This window comes from Mytilus galloprovincialis, chromosome 7 (assembly GCF_965363235.1).
Source record: "Mytilus galloprovincialis chromosome 7, xbMytGall1.hap1.1, whole genome shotgun sequence".
NCBI lineage: Eukaryota > Metazoa > Mollusca > Bivalvia > Mytilida > Mytilidae > Mytilus > Mytilus galloprovincialis.
In genome coordinates, this window is record NC_134844.1 from 1,002 (window position 1) to 15,416 (window position 14,415).

Below are 14,415 nucleotides of genomic sequence, written 5' to 3' on the forward strand. Positions count from 1 at the left end.
TTTTAAAAGTTATTCAGGCCCGGTTTTATTAGTAACTATTCCATTATAAGAGATATCTTTAAACGGTTTTCTGCTTTAAAAAGATAAAGAAAAGATCTTTCAGATGCATTTATAAACTTAGAGATGATTTCAAATAAAAGCCAACATATCCTTTAATAAATCTTTAGGTGTAACTAAAAACTTAAATAAAAATTGACTTTAACTACCAACTCCTCAAATTATATTTACTTTTTGTTTCAATAATAGGAAAAAACATTACTTACCACAGGTCTTATTTCATCTGTATTTCCTTCCTGTATAAATCCAAGATGAATATGTATTCAGAAGACGCAAAAAATAATTTCACACAAGTTATTATCAGGTCAATGTTTTCATGAAGATCAGTAATACCTTTCGAACTAGAAGTAACAGAAAAAACGTCCAAGCACTCTGAATTTCAAAACTAGAATGAACTGCATAGAATTGAGCCTATGGGAGGTACTACTAATTTATCATCGTTGATATGACATGCTTGCAAGTTTTTATTGGCCTACCTGTTATATTTCCAGAATTATCCAATGGGAATTCAAGCTAACACATCATTGACATTAAAAGCCATTTATTTAAGATTTATGGTTATAAACAGTTATCAATTGTGGAGATTGATAAATTCACACGCAATTTATAATGTTTGGAGGTTTTTGAAAACTTAAACAAAGAATGAAGTTTCTTCTGATTACATCAGTGTCGATAAAAGTTTAATCCTTTAAAGTTATAAAACTAATGGTCATTTGATTTACAACCAATCAGTTTTAAACTTAATTATATAAAGTTATATTTCAATTCAGGACAGTTCTAAAACGGTGTGTCTATGGGAAATAAATTAAAGTAGCCGTTCTTAAACATTTTGGTGTAACATGGTTTTCAATTATCAAAGTTGTGTATCCTTATAATCTTAAAAATCATTTTTATTATCTTAATCGCCACCATAAAATTAACAAATTACAAGTATAATTGCTGCAATTATTAATTTTGGATCCTCAAGGCTCTTCAACTTTGTTCTTGTTTGGCTTTTTAAAAATGTGTAATGAGCGACACTGATGAGTCTTATGTAGACGAAACGCGCGTCTTATAATCCTGGTACCTTTGATAATTATTTACTTTAATAAAATAAGAAATATTTATAATTTTAAACAATGCGAACAACAACTGAAACATTTTTTACTGATGTTCTTTAACCGTAATTAAAAATAAATATTCCTTAACTACATCAACTACAACAATACAATGGTGATCAATGATTTTCATTAAAATAAAGAAATAATTGAATTCTTATTTAACAAAATCAAAAGTTGATGCATATGTATCTTTCAACTACCAACATTTTATTCAAACTTAATTACCAAAAGACATTTACAAAGAATGATTGGAATTGAGCATATTTTATGAAAAAAATCTTGATGTACAAAAAATACTGAATCTAATGTTGGCTCCTGATTTGTATTTACAATAACTGCATTCTTGTTCTACTGAAACAAAACTTGAAGTATTTAAGTTCTGATTATATCTTGATTCTTAAGACAAACTTATAATGAAGCCTTAAAAAATGTTATTACAAATAAAAAAAACCATCATCTTTTATCAAAAGAAGAATAGTTTTGCTAAATCTTAACAAAGTAAACATCCTTTTAGTATATCTTCTCTGATAACCTTTTAATTTAATGGGGGAAAAAAATTCCGACATCATTTGAAAATATAGCTCAACATGTAGACTTCTTATACGTTCTGGTATTTCACATCCAATTTTTTATGGAAATCTTCTTTATAAAGCACAAAAATGTCAGTATTTCCCTTAGAAACTATTAAAACCTTTAAAAAGACGTATTAAAAAGGGATATAGATACGAAACTGTTGTCAGGTCATTAAAGATTGCATATTTTGGCGTTAATATTGATTCACTTATAGGGTCTTTGCATCGGAACTGAACTCATTTATTCAAAAACTAGTTGCTGGCATGCCACGGGTTATGTTCTTTTCATATATGTTATGATGGTATGATACGAAACCTCTAACGGGAAGGATTGTGCCTGATATTCATATGATGAAGACATAATCTTTCAATCAGTTTGATTGAAGTCAAGTCTGGAGCTGGCATGTCAGTTAACTGCTAGCAGTCTGTTGCTATTTATGTATTATTGTCATTTTGTTTATTTTCTTTGGTTACATCTTCTGACATCAGACTCGGATTTCTCTTGAATTGAATTTTGATGTGCGTATTGTTATGCGTTTACTTTTCTACATTTGCTAGAGGTATAGGGAAGGGTTAAGATCTCATAAACATGTTTAACCCCGCTGCATTTTTGCGCATGTCCCAAGTCAGGAGCCTCTAGCCTTTGTCAGTCTTGTATTATTTTTAATTTTAGTTTCTTGTGTACAATTTGGAATTTAGTATGGCGTTCATTATCACTGAACAAGTATATAATTGTTTAGGGGCCAGCTGAAGGACGCCTCCGGGTGCGGAAATTTATCGCTACAATGAAGACCTGTTGATGACCTTCTGTTGTTGTCTTTTCTGTGGTCGGGTTGTTGTCTCTTTGACACATTCCCCATTTCCATTCTCAATTTTATTGTTCAACAAAAACCAAATATTTTGCTTATCTATCCTTCAAGAATTAAACATTTTATTCAAAATAACTTATGAAAAGGCATGTCAAACGACTGATAGCAATTGAGGTTGATTTATTTAAATTATACGAAGAAGTATTTTGATTTCAGACAACGCCTACAAAAATTTAGTATCTTTTCCCTTAAATTCAATCTATTTAATGAAAAACAACTAATTCTGATGTTCATAAAGTACTGAAATATTATGACAGTTATGTGAATCAAAATAAAGCAATAACTTCTTTTTAACAAAAACCAAACTTTGAGTATTTTTATTCTGATGAGATATAAATTCTTAGAAAAGACTTATATGAAGGCTTTTAAAATAACTAATTCCAAATACAAGAGAGCATAATTTTTTATAAAAAGAAGAAAAATTGTGGTAACTTTGAAAAATGCAAACACCATTTTAGTATATTTTCTCTGATATTCTTTGAATTTTATGAAAAATCAACCAATCCTTAACAAAACAGAGTACACCAATTCAATGGTGACCAATAGTTTCCATGAACATGAAGAAATGATTGCATTCTTGTTCAACAAAAACAAAAGTTTAAGAATATCTATCCTTCAAAAATTAACATTGTATTCAAAATAACTTATCAAAAGGCATATTTAAAGGCTGATTGCAATTAAAGTTGCGTTATTTGAAAAATTAGAAGAAATATTTGCATTCTATGCAACACGTACACACATTTAGTATTTTTTCCCTTCAATTCAATATATTAAATGAAAAACGACCAATCCTGATGTTCAAAAAGTACTGAAATCTTATGGCTGTTTATTATGTGTATTAAAATAAAGCAATAACTGCATTCTTTTTCAACAACGTTTTATATTAGATTTGAATTGTAATTAGTTAATATAATCGTACATTTTTCATATAGATACTGAGTACTTCAAATATTTTATTTTATTACTGCAAAAGAAAAAACATAATATTGCACTGAAGCCAAACTATAGGGCCCAATTTCATTCTAAATATATATAAAAAGAAGATATGGTATGAATGCCAATGAGACAACTGTCCACAAGAGCCGAAAATAGAAACACTAATAACATATGTTATTTGTATTTAAACGCTTCAAATAATAATCTAAAAATATGAAAACTTAATAGAAATTTGTGTCGAATTCTTTTTAATATCACAAGTTCAGAAATATGAATGAAGAACACTTACTTATCCAATAAAACATTGGAAAATGGTGTGAGCAAACAATCATATCCTAATGCTGCCTACTTTTGTGCATTTCTAACCAGCTTGACTAGCGAAGTGTACAAATTTTCAAATAAATAATATAATTATTCTACAAAATCCCCCCTTTTTTTAATTGGATACAACCGCTTGTTTTTCATTTTAAATCTTTTTAATATTTTGTAAAACTGTTAAAATAACTAATTAAACATACTTTTGAAGATCTGTCAAATGAATGTATATTAATACATGTAATTTTAGAAATATTATTAACAAACGACTTTATATGAAGAAGAAATCACTTACTATGCATACATTCCAGAGTTTACTTATTGCCTAAAGTTATGTTCGGCAATAGGATGAATAATCATCTTGAAATTTCAGGAAATAAGCTTAATGCCTGAAAATTTCAGGCAATAACTGAATGCCTAGGGGTTAGCTTATTGCCTAGGATTTAAGTTTATTACCTAATTTCACTTATTGCCGTTAACATATACAACACACCGAATTAAGACAAAATAAAAAGTTAGGGTGAGAGCAAGTTATGAAAATTGTGTCACTCCTGACTGATTCTTATGGGTAGAGAGAAAAATTTTCTAGTGCAGTGTTGTAGTCCACTTGAATTTTTGTCCATCTGATGATTTACGCCTATTTTAAGTGATTTGTATAGGTTTTTCATATGTTGTAATGTTATACCACTGTCCCAGGTTTGGGGGATGAATGGGATCCCGCTAACATGTTAAACTCCACCCGATTCTGTATGTAAGTGCCTGTCCTAAGTCAAGAGCCTGTAATTCAGTGGTTGTTGTTTGTTAATGTGGTACATGTTTGATTTTCGTTTATTTTTTGTACACATAAAAGACCGTTAGTTTTTACGTTTGAATTGTTTTCCTCTGTCATTTCGGGATTTTGTATAGCGTACTACACGGCATGGGCTTTGCTCATTGTCGAAAACCGTACGGTGACCTATAGTTGTTTATTACTGTTTCATTTTGGTCACAAGTGGAGATTTGTCCCATTACTAATCAAACCACATCTTCCTTTTTTTATATTTACGAAAAGTGTTTTTATAAATATAAGGTTGATAATTGACCCCGCTATGATATTCATATGTAAATGTATACTGATGTATTGGTTTCAGAAATGATAAAAATTTAACATTGTAATGGAATGATTTCGTACATTAAACTTCAAGGATTAATCTTTAGTTTTCATCAGATTGACTGTGTGTGCTCAATCAAATCAATGGACGAAGGCGTCATTTTAAAGAATCCTTAGAATGATTCTGATGTAAAGGAGTAAATGCTTACCTTTTATGAAAATTTCTCCACAATGGTATTATATATCAATCACAAGATAAACACTTATCCGACGATCAACTAAGCATCAACAGAAGCGTTTTGTGAACTGTACATGCGCACACATAATTTGAATGTCAACAGCAACCTTTAGATAATATTCATTATAACCTTAACTTTTGGATGTTACCTTAACCTTTTAATAAAACTATCACCTTTACCATCAATTTTAACCTTTAAACTTGAACTAGACTCGATATCTGTATGCATTCACATATTTTGTCATTAACAAATCCTGAAGTAAATAGTACTTACCTTTAACCGCCAAGGAAACTGGTCATATTCTCCTTTAAAGTATGTGAATGTTACTTCTTCACCTTCGCTGATTGTTCTTTTAGCATAGAAACAAAGATGGGGAAGACCACCGACCATTATTCTCTTAACAATAGAGTTACTATCATTCTCGTCATCGTTTACTAGCCTTCCCAAGGATTTGTCGTCATTAGATGCATCGATCCTGCAATGATGGAAAGAACATCTTACTGTTAAACTGTAGCTTAATGGTGCGAATATAACAAATTAACTTAAGTTATGATTCCAGTGAATTGTAAAAGTTATGGGTTTTTAGGTTACGGTATAATGATAAGTTCAAAGATTAAGGTTACCATTAACTAGAACGGTTAAAGTTAAAGGTTAGACTTAACTATTAAGGTTAATAATTTATGTTAGAAGCAAATGTGATGGTTAAAAGGTAAATATTAAGATAATAGGTATAGTTTCAGTTTGAAGTTTGCTGTAAGTTAAAGGCAAACAAAAATGTTATAGATCAGTGATAATAAACAGTCGGTGAAAGGTTTGAGGTCATTTTCGATACATTAAAATACATCAAGGTAGGAATCAGGCCAGAACTGGTTTAATTTTTGGTATTCTTGATTTGGATAAATGATGAGTTATAAATCAACTTAAAGAAATATATCTAAATAGCGTGATACCAATATTAAAGATCTGAAGCACATGTTTTTCTTCTATTTTACTAAAAAGGATCGTTTATAAAGTCGACTCTATACGAAAGAAGCAATTGTGTGATAGAAAGGAGCAGATTATTGCAATTGAAATATCGAAGTTTCTAGCAATTGCATGAATACCAAAATTCAAGAAATGAATAATCAACACAAAAAAAAAACTTATTGTTTTCCTTCAGGCGGTACGGTACGCGAGTCTCAAATGAAAGGATAGAATTGGCTCATTTTGCCAAAACCTATTGTATAGTAATATATGTTCCAAAGTATACTAAAACGATAGGTCATCATGTAATTTATCAAGCTACAGGTTGTGGCACATTGTGTATGGCTTAGACGGATAATACCATCAGTATGCAATTAGAAGCTACACTACTTGATAGAATAGTAAAATAAAACACACAAAATTGAGAATATCAAAATAAGGTATAAAGTCAACATACGTTTTTTTCCCGGTTAAATACGAAATTGGAAAATTCCATGTAAATTTCTTCAGAAGATGCACTTTTCCAGAGTTTACACCCATTCAAATGGCATTTTTTTTAAACCAAAATTAATTGCGAATTCTTTTTTTTCAAATGACAGTGTTCATTCAGTTATCTGCATTTTTGTATGATATTTTTTTTACTTAATTAACAGACACTAGACATTAGGTTCACTGATTTTTTACAAGATGGCGAAATATCCCAATACCACTTTAATGTCATATACGTGTTCAAACCGCTACCATATAGTTTTGAAGTCGACAAGAAAAATAAAATCATTTAGCATAAAAAGTTTAAACTTACCAACATTTTCTTGAATTCCAAAGAAACTCGAATGCATACTCGTTGAAGCCTGGATCAACTGTTGTTAAATTTCCGCGATATTCAAACAGAAACTCGCCTTTTTCAATCGGTTTTGTCGTAAACACACCTCTTCCTTTTATAAATGGTAAACGACAAATATACACATCAAACAGCTCAAAAAAATTTAAACTACATAACGATGATTCATTGATTAGGTCAAATATAATATTAATTAGTTTGTTAGTAAACTATATTTTTTTTCGAAAAAGAAATCATTTTAGAAAATATTTTCATCACAAATAGTTGAATACTTATACTAGAGAAAGTGTATAATTTGAAATTTATTATTTTCAAAATTTTTAGCAAAGTATGAAGAAAAAAATTTCACCGCATTTTTATGAATTTAATGCATATTAAAATAAAGAAAAACACTTCTTTAAAGATCAAATCGAGAACAGAAAACTTGAAATACAAAGGTTAAAGGTACCGCAAATGAATATAAATTGAAGACACACAAGTCATCCGTAATTTAACTTTTCTGAAACACCTATTCAAGGATTACAATGAAACGACATATTAACACACTGAAAAATAAAACAGTTTACGCATAAGGTCTAAATAAACAGAATAACTAATATTTACCTTTTATGTCGTCAATCTTTCTTACCAAAAACCCTTCTCGATCTGATTTACTATTTATATAATCTTCAATTTTTAATATTCTTCTATTTGATCTTCGCAAATCTACAAATTTCAGAATAAATCCTTTACTGCACTCATTCAAGTGTATAAATAAGAAATTTTAGATAGTCTTCACGGTGCTTGGACTCTTTACGTACATTATTATAAGCTTGTTATTTAAGTTAAATACATTCATCTCAAGGTTTATACATCGTGTACATAATACTTGTATCATAATTTCAAAAATTGGATACTCCGAGTTCCACATTTCTGATTAAAAAAGGACGAAAGATACCAAAGGGTATCAACTGAAAACAAACTGACAACGCCATGCCTAAAATGAATAAAGGAATACACAAAACCTAGTACAAAATGCATGGTTGGAAAGCGTTGTACAGAATTCCTTAACATAATGTTAACTACATTCAATTCTGGTAATATAGAACACCAACAGAGACCAAATAAATAATCTATCTATACTCAAACGAAAAGTCGGAGTCAGTTAAATAATAAAATATTTCGTTGGGAAAGCTTACGCCATGTATCCAAAATGTCGACTGAGAAGTGATTAAAACAAAACATATTCATACAAAATCTGGTCTCAATTGTTTAATATAAATACCAAAAGCCTGCGTCCATTTGTAAAACAAACGAATGTTACTTACCTGTTTTAAGTAATTTATAATCCATAACACAAAATACATAGAAGTGTCCTTTCTACTCATAACTTCCTTTAATTCGTCAGTTTGCACACGCACCTTTACCAGGTGTACATGCGCAAGGATGAAATCTTGTCTTAAACTTAACTGTAACCATACTGTTTACCGTTGACCTTATTCACAACCCTAATCCTTTACCGTCCAAGAATATTACCTTCAATCAACCTTACAATTAAACTACCATGATATACCCTAAAATTGACATTAACCTTCACCTTTTTCTTACCTTTAACCTTAACCTTAACCTTAACCGTAACCTAAACATAAACCTTCACTTTCTCTTACCTTGAATTAACAAATAAGCTACCTCAACTATAAACAATACGTTTAAAACATACCTTCACTTTAACCTTAAACTTAAGCTTAACATTCACATTAATGTTAACCTAAACCTTAACTCTTTTATATCTTCAATTAACCTTAAAAAAGAGAGACGAATGATATCAGAGGGACAGTCCAACAAATAGATCGAAAATGAATTGAAAACGATTTTGCAAAATAAGAAAAACACCAATAGACCAATACTAGTTCACATAAGAGTACTTCCACCTGTGATCTGAATTTCAACTATCAATGCATAAACATTGAGGTAAAAGCATACCTTACCCTTAACCTCAACATTTACTTACACAATAACCTTAACTGAAACTTTGACATTTTTTAACCTTCAATTAATTTAAAGGCTACATCAATCTTAAAACTAAATTTCAATCGTTAATCTGAATTTTCAACTACCATTTATTCTTCTGACATAACTTCAATTTAACCTTTAACTAAATGTTAACTTCAACTATAATCTTAATTTTTACATTAACCTTAACCTAAACCTACACATTAAACTTATCTATCATTGAAATAACATCAAGGCTATCGCAAGCTTTTATCTGAATTTTCAACTATCAATTAACCATCTATGAACATTAATGTTACAAACACCTTTAATTTAACATTAACCTTAACTGGAACTTTTTTTTATTAACCTTGAATTTACCTGTACCTTTAATGTGAATTGTTAACAAACCAACTAACCATCAAATAACGTTAAGGTTAAATAATAACTTAATACCTTTACCTGAACAGTAACCTCATCTTAAAAAAATCCCTTGCAAATGAAATTCAAAAGGCCATGACTTATTATGCAAAGGCTTCTCAAAATAATTCGACCAGTAATAAGCCAGGTAAAAAATAAAAACCAACTTCAATAGCCAGAAAATCACCCTATGGCAAAATACCCTAAAGGGTTTGATATTCTGTGAGCATCACGCAAGGGTGCCAAAATGTAAGATATTGCTCATTATAAAGCTAAGGTACCCGGTTAGATTCCTACATCCAATTTTTGGACAATCGTAAGTTAAAACACTATTGTTGTCCGACTGCTACCCTATATATCTAAGAGGAAAACGCTAATATTTAACATATTGACCCAGGACTATTTTAACCTATAGACTAAGTTTATTCTGTCATAGGTTCAAACCAGGTGTAAATATCATAACAATGGTCGTTCTAGCTAGTAAAATCAATACAACGCTTTGGGTCTCTGCTGCACGCCTGTTACCTTAGTAATCGTTTGTTGTACAATGACAAGGCAAAGTAATTTTTTTTTAATTCTTACCATACCCGTCTGTCAAAAGAAGAACACAGTAAGAATAAGTTGGTTTCTGGTGTCTGTTGCAAAAAATAGCTACGGAAATCAATATCCCTGCAAATGTTGGTGATATGATCTCCTACGACCTTTCCTGCTTTACAAATGTTCACATTGCAGCCATCAACGCCGATATTCAGTCCACAAGCCCGTGTGCGTTATGAAGGATTAGAGATCACTATTTTTAAAAGGGATGATTGATTTATAATTACGCATAATATAACTACTAGCATTCTGTACAATAAAAACATAAGGCGATGATCATACGTAAGATCGAGATGACAATATCAAAATTTTAATTTTGATGACATCATGAGATTACACTAGATGTTGCGTCTCGCATGGTTTTGACGAATTCCTGACTGTGTGTATGTATGTGTGTATGTTCGTACGTTTGTATATGTCTTTGTTGTTTGTAGGTGTGCATTTTACATGCATGTTTGTATCTTTATCATATAATTATAGAAAATAATGATATAAGTGTACCCCATGATAAAACAAATTTGTTCATATATTTATTTATCAAATTTGAAGAATTGCCTTACCCGTGTGATATGACTTCTGTTATCGACTGCCTACTGTTTATCTCATCTGCTTCTGTTTTAAATCAACCGCTTTGGCTTATTATCGCATGCGTTGCTGTAACGTATCGCATGACATTTTGATGTCATTCAGTAAATTCCGGAAAATATACCTAAATGGTACGTTTGTATGTGTAAAACATAACAAGATTTAACAAAAAGAAATCATTAGGTATAAAGAAAGTATACTATTAAGAAATGCAAAACATATATTACAACAAAAGCATTTTAAGAATAGTCTTTGTTAGTATGTATTCTGTTGACGCTTATGATAAAAAGAACAACATATCATTTTTCATATCAGACCCTCTATCAGTCAATCCGGCTCTTAGGCTAATGTCATGACCTAAGGCTGATAAGAGGTCTGAAATTAAAAATGCCAAGTTATAATCTATATTTATATGCGTATATGTGAGTATGCGTGTAGGTTCCAAGAACTAGTTTACGTCGTTCAATGTCATGCACCTAACAAATTTGGTTTCACTCTTGTTTACACAGACACATGAACACATCAATAATAAAAGTAAAAAAATCGATCCAATGTTCATACCTAACTCGGACCGTTTAAGGCTTATACATCATATTAACCAAATGACATGGATGCGCATAAGCAGTGACTCTATGTAACTCCTTCAGTACACAATGTCACTCAGAGCTGAAGAATATACATTATGAAAAGATATCATTAACCTTTTCAAAATGGTGACTCTGTACATCCCTTTTAATTACGGTAGGTGTGTATGAGCCGCTTGCCTTGCACGTACTACCACACCACCTTATGTCCTCCAGACCTCAGACATGTATAATGCACATACATCTTATAAACCATTTTTAATGTAGCTCTGCTCTTTGGTTACATATGTTTATAACATATATTATGCAAATAACATGAGTGCGCATGATAATCGCCTCTGTATATGCGTAGGTCGCTATGCTTATGTCGTCTGCAGATATAAGTCCATGTATGTATGTATAAAATTGATAATGCATATCTGTCTGTTTTTGAGTCTGTGTGTCTGTCTGTCTGTATGTAAGTATTATTTACGGTGACCTATAGTTGTAAATGTCTGTTTCATTTTGGTCTATTGTGGATAGTTGTCTCATTGGCAATCATACCACATCTTCTTTTTTATATATGTATGTGTGTATTTATAGAAGAAAGGAGATGTGGTATCATTGCCAATGAGACAACTATCCACAAAAGACCAAAATGACACAAACCTTAACGACTATAGGTAACCGTACGGCCTTCAACAATGAGCAAAGCCCATACCGTATAGTCAGTTATAAAAGGCCCCGATAAGACAATGTAAAACAATTGAAACGAGAAAACTAACGGCCTCATTTATGTGAAAAAAAAATGTATGTATGTATGTATGTATGTGTGTATGTATGAATGTATGCATGTATGTATGTGTGTGTGTATGTATGTATGTATGTATGTATGTATTTATGTATGTATGTACATGGAGTATGCATGTATGCATGTATGTATGTATGTATGTATGTATGTATGTATGTATGTATGTGTGTATGTATGTATGTTTGTTTGTTTGTTTGTTTGTTTGTTTGTGTGTATGTATGTATGCATGTATGTAGGTATGTATGTATGTATGTATGTATGTATTTATGTATGTATAAATTTACATTATTTCTAATATTTTCGTTACGTACTATGACGTCATGTAGCTCAAAAATCGTATCGCCATTTTACTCTAAAATTTATGCACATGCGCAAATACAACAAAGTCACTTGAATTTTATTATCTGGGTTCATTTCATATCAGCCAGGTTTATACTAAAAACAAATTATCTCCCTTAGTGCAACTCAGTTGCAGTCTAGTAAAAACCCCCTAACCCTAACCCTAACCCTAACCTAACCCTAACCCTAACCCTAACCCTAACCCTAACCCTAACCCTAACCCTAACCCTAACCCTAACCCTAACCCTAACCCTAACCCTAACCCTAACCCTAACCCTAACCCTAACCCTAACCCTAACCCTAACCCTAACCCTAACCCTAACCCTAACCCTAACCCTAACCCTAACCCTAACCCTAACCCTAACCCTAACCCTAACCCTAACCCTAACCCTAACCCTAACCCTAACCCTAACTAACCCTAACCCTAACCCTAACCCTAACCCTAACCCTAACCCTAACCCTAACCCTAACCCTAACCCTAACCCTAACCCTAACCCTAACCTAACCCTAACCCTAACCCTAACCCTAACCCTAACCTCAGTTGCAGTCTAGTAAAAAACCCCTAACCCTAACCCTAACCTAACCCTAATCCTAACCCTAACCCTAACCCTAACCCTAACCTAACCCTAACCCTAACCCTAACCTTTACCTTAACCTTTACCTTAACCTTTAACCAGTAACCGGTTAAAAAAAATTAACCTTAAAATTACTCTTATGCTTAACCTCAATCCTAATCTTTAATAAGAGCCAACATATGCTGAAATTAAGATTAAGGTTGAGTAAACGTCAACCTTAACCTTAACTTTAACCTTAAACTTAAAAAATAGCCTACACATGCTTAAGAAATAATTAAGGTTAAATGGAAAGTTAACCTTAACCTTAACCTTAACCTTTAACCAGTAACCGGTTAAACGAAAAATTAACCTTAAGCACATGCGGAAATACAACATAGTCACTTGAATTTTATTTTCTGGGTTCATTTCATATCACCCAGGTTTATACTAAAAACAAATTATCTCCCTTAGTGCAACTCAGTTGCAGTCTAGTAAAAAACCCCTAACCCTAACCTTAACCCTAACCCTAACCTAACCCTAACCCTAACCCTAACCCTAACCTTTACCTTAACCTTTACCTTAACCTTTAACCAGTAACCGGTTAAAAAAAAATTAACCTTAAAATTACCCTTATGCTTTACCTCAATCCTAATCTTTAATAAGAGCCAACATATGCTGAAATTAAGATTAAGGTTGAGTAAACGTCAACCTTAACCTAAACTTTAACCTTAAACTTAAAAAAATAGCCTACACATGCTTAAGAAATAATTAAGGTTAAATGGAAAGTTAACCTTAACCTCAACCTTAACCTTTAACCAGTAACCGGTTAAACGAAAAATTAACCTTAAGCACATGCGGAAATACAACATAGTCACTTGAATTTTATTTTCTGGGTTCATTTCATATCACCCAGGTTTATACTAAAAACAAATTATCTCCCTTAGTGCAACTCAGTTGCAGTCTAGTAAAAAAACCCTAACCCTAACCCTAACCCTAACCTAACCCTAACCCTAACCCTAACCTTTACCTTAACCTTTACCTTAACCTTTAACCAGTAACCGGTTGAAAAAAAAATTAACCTTAAAATTACCCTTATGCTTAACCTCAATCCTAATCTTTAATAAGAGCCAACATATGCTGAAATTAAGATTAAGGTTGAGTAAACGTCAACCTTAACCTTAACTTTAACCTTAAACTTAAAAAATAGCCTACACATGCTTAAGAAATAATTAAGGTTAAATGGAAAGTTAACCTTAACCTTAACCTTTAACCAGTAACCGGTTAAACGAAAAATTAACCTTAAGCACATCCGGAAATACAACATAGTCACTTGAATTTTTTTTTCTGGGTTCATTTCATATCACCCAGGTTTATACTAAAAACAAATTATCTCCCTTAGTGCAACTCAGTTGCAGTCTAGTAAAAGACCCCTAACCCTAACCCTAACCCTAACCCTAACCTTTACCTTAACCTTTACCTTAACCTTTAACCAGTAACCGGTTAAAAAAAAATTAACCTTAAAATTACCCTTATGCTTAACCTCAATCCTAATCTTTAATAAGAGCCAACATATGCTGAAATTAAGATTAAGGT

The 14,415-nt window shown here is 31.5% G+C and overlaps 1 long non-coding RNA gene across 2 annotated transcripts; it reads right to left on the reverse strand.

Annotated features, from left to right (window-relative positions):
• Positions 1–254: 254 nt before the first annotated feature.
• Positions 255–10,731, reverse strand: LOC143084340 (uncharacterized). 2 transcript variants are annotated; one of them, XR_012981012.1, is made up of 5 exons: positions 10,531–10,731; positions 7,586–7,687; positions 6,944–7,076; positions 5,452–5,653; positions 255–293 (listed from the first exon to the last, which is right to left on the reverse strand). It is a non-coding gene; the product is annotated as an uncharacterized LOC143084340 (long non-coding RNA). The 2 variants fall into 2 exon arrangements; XR_012981011.1 differs by lacking the exon at positions 10,531–10,731 and having other exon boundaries at positions 7,586–7,838.
• Between the last annotated feature and the right edge of the window lie 3,684 nt (positions 10,732–14,415).